Source organism: Suncus etruscus, chromosome 6 (genome assembly GCF_024139225.1).
Source record: "Suncus etruscus isolate mSunEtr1 chromosome 6, mSunEtr1.pri.cur, whole genome shotgun sequence".
Taxonomy (NCBI): domain Eukaryota; kingdom Metazoa; phylum Chordata; class Mammalia; order Eulipotyphla; family Soricidae; genus Suncus; species Suncus etruscus.
This window is the reverse complement of record NC_064853.1, coordinates 4,036,831-4,042,830: the sequence shown is the minus strand read 5'-3', so window position 1 is coordinate 4,042,830 and position 6,000 is coordinate 4,036,831. Positions and strand designations below refer to the sequence as shown.

Here is a 6,000-nt window from a genome sequence, read left to right as displayed (position 1 = left end):
CCCTCCTGCCCGGCGGCGGGAGCGGGCGCCTCGCGAGACAAAGGCCGCCTCCCCGCGGGGCCGCGCGCACGCCCGGGCCGCGCCACCGCCCCTTTAAGAGGGCTCTGGCTCCTCATTGGCTGAGCCGGGGCGTGGGCGGGGCGCGGGCGCCGCCGTCACGGCCACGCCCCCCGCCTCGGTTATAAAAGGCGCGCGCGGCGGCCGCCGTGCCGACGGCCCAGGGCGAGCGGGTGGGTGCGTGCGAGCGGCCAAGGCGCCTGCGCGACGCCACGCCGGGCGGCCCGGAGCCCGCGGCGCGGAGCCAGCCGGGACGGACATGCGCAGAACGGCGCCGTGGGGCGGCCGCGGCTCGGCGGGGTAAGGGGGGGGGGAAGCTGCGGGGGGCGGGGCGGACGGACAGACAGACGGACGCGCGGACAGACAGACGGATTCCAGGGCGCCTGCGAGCTCCCCCACTTTGGCCGGCTGAGTGGGGGAGGTGAGGGGACTTGCACCCACTTCCCGGGCTCTCTCTTTTGGGGCTCCCCCAGCAAACCCCTTCTGGCCTGTTGGGGGGCCTTTGCAGGCCTGTTGGAGGTAGAGGGGAACCAGCCCTGGGGACCCCCGAGGCGCCTCTTGGGGGGGCCTTAGGGGTCCCCTCTTTCCCTCCTGGGGTGCTGGCGGCCTGGTGGGTCTTAAGAGGGTGCAGATGCCGATGCATGGGCGCTGCTGCTGCTGCTGCGTGGGTGCCCCCCGGGCCTTGGGTCATGGCAGGGAAGACACCCCATCTCTGTACCTGCTTGGAAGAAAAGGAAAAGAGGGGGTGAATATGAATAGGTGGTTAGTCATGAACTTAAGTGCAGTGCGGTGCAATGCGGTGGAGGGAGGCTGCAGCTCAGGGACACCTGCACCACAGGTAGGGCCGGATGGTTCCTAGGCAGCTGTCAGGGGTGAAGAAAGGTGAGGTGCAAATGCAGCTTTTCCTCCTCCTCCTTCTCCTCCTCCTCCTCCTTCTCCTCCTCTTCTTTCTTCTTCTCTCTCTGCTGGAGATCCAAGTCAAAAGGAGTTCTGCAAAGGTTGGAAGAGGTTTTGTACCTCTCACAGGTTGTGATGGGGAGGGGGGTGATTGATTGGGTCAATGACAGATCCACGATCCGGTCCAGTCCGGTACCCCCAAATCGGGGCTTGCAGTCTGTTCCTTTTTCTCAATCATTCCCCCCCTTTTTCTTTTTTTCTTTTTCTTTTTCTTTTTCTTTTTTTTGTGCAAATTAGCTAATGTAATAAATTGTTGGTTTCTTCTCCCCGCACCCCCAAGACATTTCACTGAACGGATCCAAAGACAGACAGACAGATTTAGGGGCCGGTTCCACATATTTTCCTAAGATCAAAAAGAAAAATCAAGTCCAAAGAAGTTGGGTTTCTTGCTGACATAGATTTGGACAGTCTGCCAGCCTGGGGTGACCCGGCTCTGTTGTTCCTGTCGCAGTGGAATGGAAATTCACCTGGCATGTAGGGAGGGTGTCTGACACTTCCTGGGTGGAACATTCGAGGGGTGGTCCCCCACTTCTCTCCTCCCAGATTTATTTTCAGTTGTGTGTTTCTGACGGATTGAGGTGGGGGGGAGGTTGATAGATAATGTCAGATGATGGTAAAACTCTTTTTGGGCCAGGGTCCTTGTCTCCTGCATCACCTCCTGGGACACACAGAGTTGGTTTGGATAAATAATTGCACGGAAGCATATTTTGCATTTTAAAGCCCTGCAGGATTGCCCTGTCAGCTGATAAGGGCCAGAAAGCAAAGCAGGGCTTTGTGTTTGTGTTTTTTCTTTCTTTCGTTTTTTTTTTTTTTTTTATGGCTGTTAGGAAATGTCAGAATTATTTGTATTTTTGACAGGTGGAATTGCTGTTTCAGCACACCACCTCCTCACACTCAGTTCACAGTAGGAAACTGGTAACTCTGCGAGACTTGACTGGGCATTTGTGTGTGTGTGTGTGTGTGTGTGTGTGTGTGTGTGTGTGTGTGTGTGTGTGTGTGTGTGTGTGTGTGTGTAAGAAAATAATAACTCTTGGCGACAGCAGCTCCGACACTGAACACAGATAATTCTTTCTGCAAATACTAATGGCGGCTTTACAGGGCGAGTTGTCTAAATTATAGGGCCAGCCTCGCATGCGGGGAGCTGACCTGAAAGTCCACATGCCATTGGGTTGCCTGAGAAAAGGTGCTGGGGAGGGAGCCGGGATTACCGAGGCCGGTTCCAGGAAGCTGAATGCCTGTCGAGAGGCCTCCGGGCCTGGCCTGAGCAACCCGACTCTGCTGAAGGCATTTGAGCCGGTCCCTAGCTCACTCCCTCGCTCGGCCCAAGCCCCCCGGCAGCGCCCTTTGGCGCCACACACGGGCACTGCTTTATATGTCCAAGCTAATGAGTAACTTCGCTCTGCGAAGACCAGATCCAGTCGTGGCATTGTGGGCCCAACAGAAAACACTTGCTTTGACCAGGTCGCTAACCCCCCTGGGAGATCCAGGCCTGGTAGACTGGGCAGCTCCCAGGGAGGAGGAAAAAGTGGAGGGTTCAGATTTCAGAGGGAGAGGAAGATGGGGAGATTGCTTGCTTGCGAGTCATTGTTGACTGCCTGAATCCAATTTCTCTTTCCAGCCGGCGGCCAAAGAGCTGGTCTTCCAGGCCCAGAGCGTGTTTGACTTGAAAATGTGGAGCTCAGGGGCTGGGGGAGGGGGGGAGGGAATATAGCCCCGGGAGGGCTTGCACACAGCCTTGCACAGGGCTGCCCTTGGCTTGATTGTCTGCACCCCCAGGTGGTCTCCTCCAGGTTACTCTGGGAGTGATTCCTTGAACACTAAAATGTTTTCTTTTGTCAATAAAAAAAAAAAAAAAAAAGAGGAAATGTGGATTAGAGGAGCATCAAGTTGTCCCAAGGCTCCATGCGTCAGAGGACAGAAACCCTAGTGCAGACTGGAGCAGGCTTAGGGCCTTGTGCTGGTCATAGAGGCAACCCCTCCACCACACTATATCATTCTTCTCCAGCCCCCTATCTCCCATCACCTGCCTTCTGCTCAGGCCCAGCCCAGCTTTCCAGGGGGCTTCTATCTGCAGAGTGGGGCTCACTCTGGTGGGCCCAAGGGCCAGGGAGTGACCAAGCCGGCAGTGGGTGGATTTGGTATGTCTCTCTCTGCTCTCGAAGAATCCACTTTGAGCCTTTCCCTGGGGATCCCCTCTCCTCTCCCTCCCACTTCCTTTTGAGATAGGGTTCAGGGAAGAGGACTTTGCTGCTAAGAACAGAGTGTAGAGGGAAGAAGGTGCAGTGTTGGGGGACACTGGCTGAGCTCAGTGGCCTGGAGACGGGGGTTCCCTCTACCCCCATGAGGCCCTTTAACTGGGAGCCAGGCCCCCTCTGACCCATGAGCTGGCTGGTGTCCAACATGACCCCGGTCCCCTACCTCCCCGCTGCAGGACTGACTCTGGGTGGGGAGGAGATGGGCTCTGAGCAAGCACGGGGCACTTGGAACCCCACTTTCCAGATACAGGTGTCCCCAGCTAGGCCAGGCAGGTTGCTGGCATGTTAGGGCGTGATAATGGGGGGGCACCAAATGGCAGAATGGACGTGGCCTTCGACCAGAGCTGGGGTCATTCATTCCCAGGCTCACAAGTCCCCCAGCACCTCTGGGACTGCCTGATCCCCAGGAAGAGTTAGAGAGGCTCAGGGAGATTTGGGGGTCTTGCCTAGGTCAGCCTGGCCCCACTGCCACCACCCCCAGCTGGAATGAGTCTAAGGCGGACTGTATCCACTTACCCGCCTGGATCTGGGCCTCGGTCGGTCTCTGTCCTGGAGAGCCCTTACCCCAGGGGCTCTGCAGCCATACAGGGTCAGCTGTCTGGTCACCGAGCCCCAAAAAGAGCCTGGTGTTTGCCCTTTTCCTGAAGTGTTTAACCAGAAAACAAGCCCATTTGGGGTGGGGTGGGAGAATATCTTCCCCCTCAGCTCCAATCTCAACAGTCATGGCAGCTGGTCTCCTGTTTGCCACCCCCACTAGGGCTCTCCCTGTTCGGCCTATTGGTGGGGGTCCCCCACACACCTGCAAGTGAATGCAAGAGACTTGCTCTATTTTTGAACTAAGAATGAAATGGGGGTGGGAAGCAGCCCTTAGGATGTGGGTCCTGAAAAGTCTTGAGCTTTTGAGTCCTCAGCCCTTTATAAAAGGCCACGCACAGCTGTAGCACATCTGCAGGTTCCCTTAATTCACGTTAGACTCAAGTTCTGGAGCAAGGAGATGGGCGTCCTGTCCTGTAGCCCTGTACCCCCAGCGTGCCCTGGTGCCCCCCAGCACTCCCTCCTCGAAGGGTCATGTATAAACCTTCTGGCCCAGGTAACAGGTCAGTGGAGTGACCACCTGTGTTCTCTGAGTCTTGCTTAGAATGAAACAAGGAAAACATGCTACCAGCCCCCTCCCCCAGGGGTAGAAAGAGGAGAGAGCTTGGTCCTTCTGTGTCTGGCCCCAAGGTGACCAGGGACAGCATTTGGGGGCTAGATTTCAGCCCACCAAGATGTTCATCTTTCAGTGCTCTTCCGGCGTCAGGTCGGTAATTATTGTTGGCTGCTGCAGAGCAGAGAAAAAGACCATTTAGCGCCCTGAATAAACAAATCAGGTTCTCCAACCAGCTTGAAATCCAGAAGGAAATTACATCACACCTTTCAATAAGGAAGCATGAGCTGTATGATAAGAATGCGGCCCTGGTCTTGGTCTAGCAGCCGAGACGGACCAGCCAGGAAGGGGCCCACAGGTGGGTGCCTTAGACCCAGGAAAGGAGCACCATGTGCTTTTTTGGGTAGGAGAGTGACCCTTAGATGCAGCCACCACACCGACCCATCATGGGTACATGATCGCCCGAAGCAGTCGTGAGCAGGTTAGAGAAACCCTGTTTTTCCAGAACATTCCTCGGAGTGCTTGAAGTCCGTACAGGTCCGTGTTTGCTTAACCCTTGAAGTTTGTCGTTCTTCCCCCCATCTGCTTGGGGGTTTGGACGTGAATTTACTCCCTAGCCGTTGCCAGCTGCACTCCCCACGAACTTAGTCTGGAGTCCTGGCTGAAGCCCTCCTGTAACCTCCCCAAGCTCTCGCTCTCCACCCAGGCTCCTGGATCTCGGAACCCTGCCATGCTCATCTTTCCCCCAAGGTGGCTGTTTTCCTCATCTGCACCCCTTGAAAGGGTATTAGAAGTGATGCTGCCAGGATCTGCAGATGTTGGGGGGGTGCGGCAAACATTGTCACAGGTTCGGATCGGTGCCCAGAGCACGGGTGAGGAGCCTAGAGCCTGGCTTTGTCCTGGGAGGAGGGCCAGAAGAGTCCAGAGAGGCCCTGGGGAAGGGGCCCCCCCATAACAAAGATGTGGAGCTGATGGACTAGGGCCTGGTATGGGCTGATGTGCCTTATGTGGAGGCCTATGGGGATTTCGGGAGGCCCTTCTGACTCTGGCAGGTAGGAACAGGTTGCCGAGGTGGACAGAGACTGGCAGCCCCAGACTGTGTCTATGTGCCTGGTGTGGGGGGAAGTCAGTGAACATGGGGTCCAGTTTGGGTGTAGAGAGCTACCAGTGGTCCATAGGCTGTCTGTCCATGTGGAAGCCACCATCCACTGAAGGTCCTGGCTTCAAGGCTGGGTTCAAAGCTGCTCAGACAGCCCCCAGTGCCCCAAGTCCCAAAGGATGGGGTGTATATGTGAATATGCAAAATGGGGGGTTTGTAGGTTTATTTTTTATTTCCTGGAAGAAATAAAACTCAAGTGATTTTCATGAGGAAAGTGGAGTCCACCTTTGGAATTGGTCAGAAATAGCATTTCAACACTAAATTAGCATCAGAGCAAGAGCACAGCTGGGAAGGTGTTTGCCTTGCACGCAGCTGACCCTGGTTTGATCCCCAGCATCCCATAGGGTCCCCCAAACCTGCCAGGAGTGATTCCTGAGCACAGAGCCAGGAGGAAGCTATGAGCCCTGCCAGGTGTGGCCCAGAAA

General features: G+C 56.0%; 1 protein-coding gene across 1 annotated transcript in view; it reads left to right on the top strand.

The window, feature by feature from the left end:
- The first annotated feature begins 208 nt into the window (after positions 1-208).
- The window catches only part of ERRFI1 (ERBB receptor feedback inhibitor 1), a 731,587-nt gene continuing 725,795 nt past the window's right edge, over positions 209-6,000 (top strand). The window contains exon 1 of the mRNA XM_049775338.1: positions 209-357. The gene's annotated coding sequence lies outside the window, so the exon portion shown is untranslated. The remainder of the gene's footprint in view (positions 358-6,000) is intronic.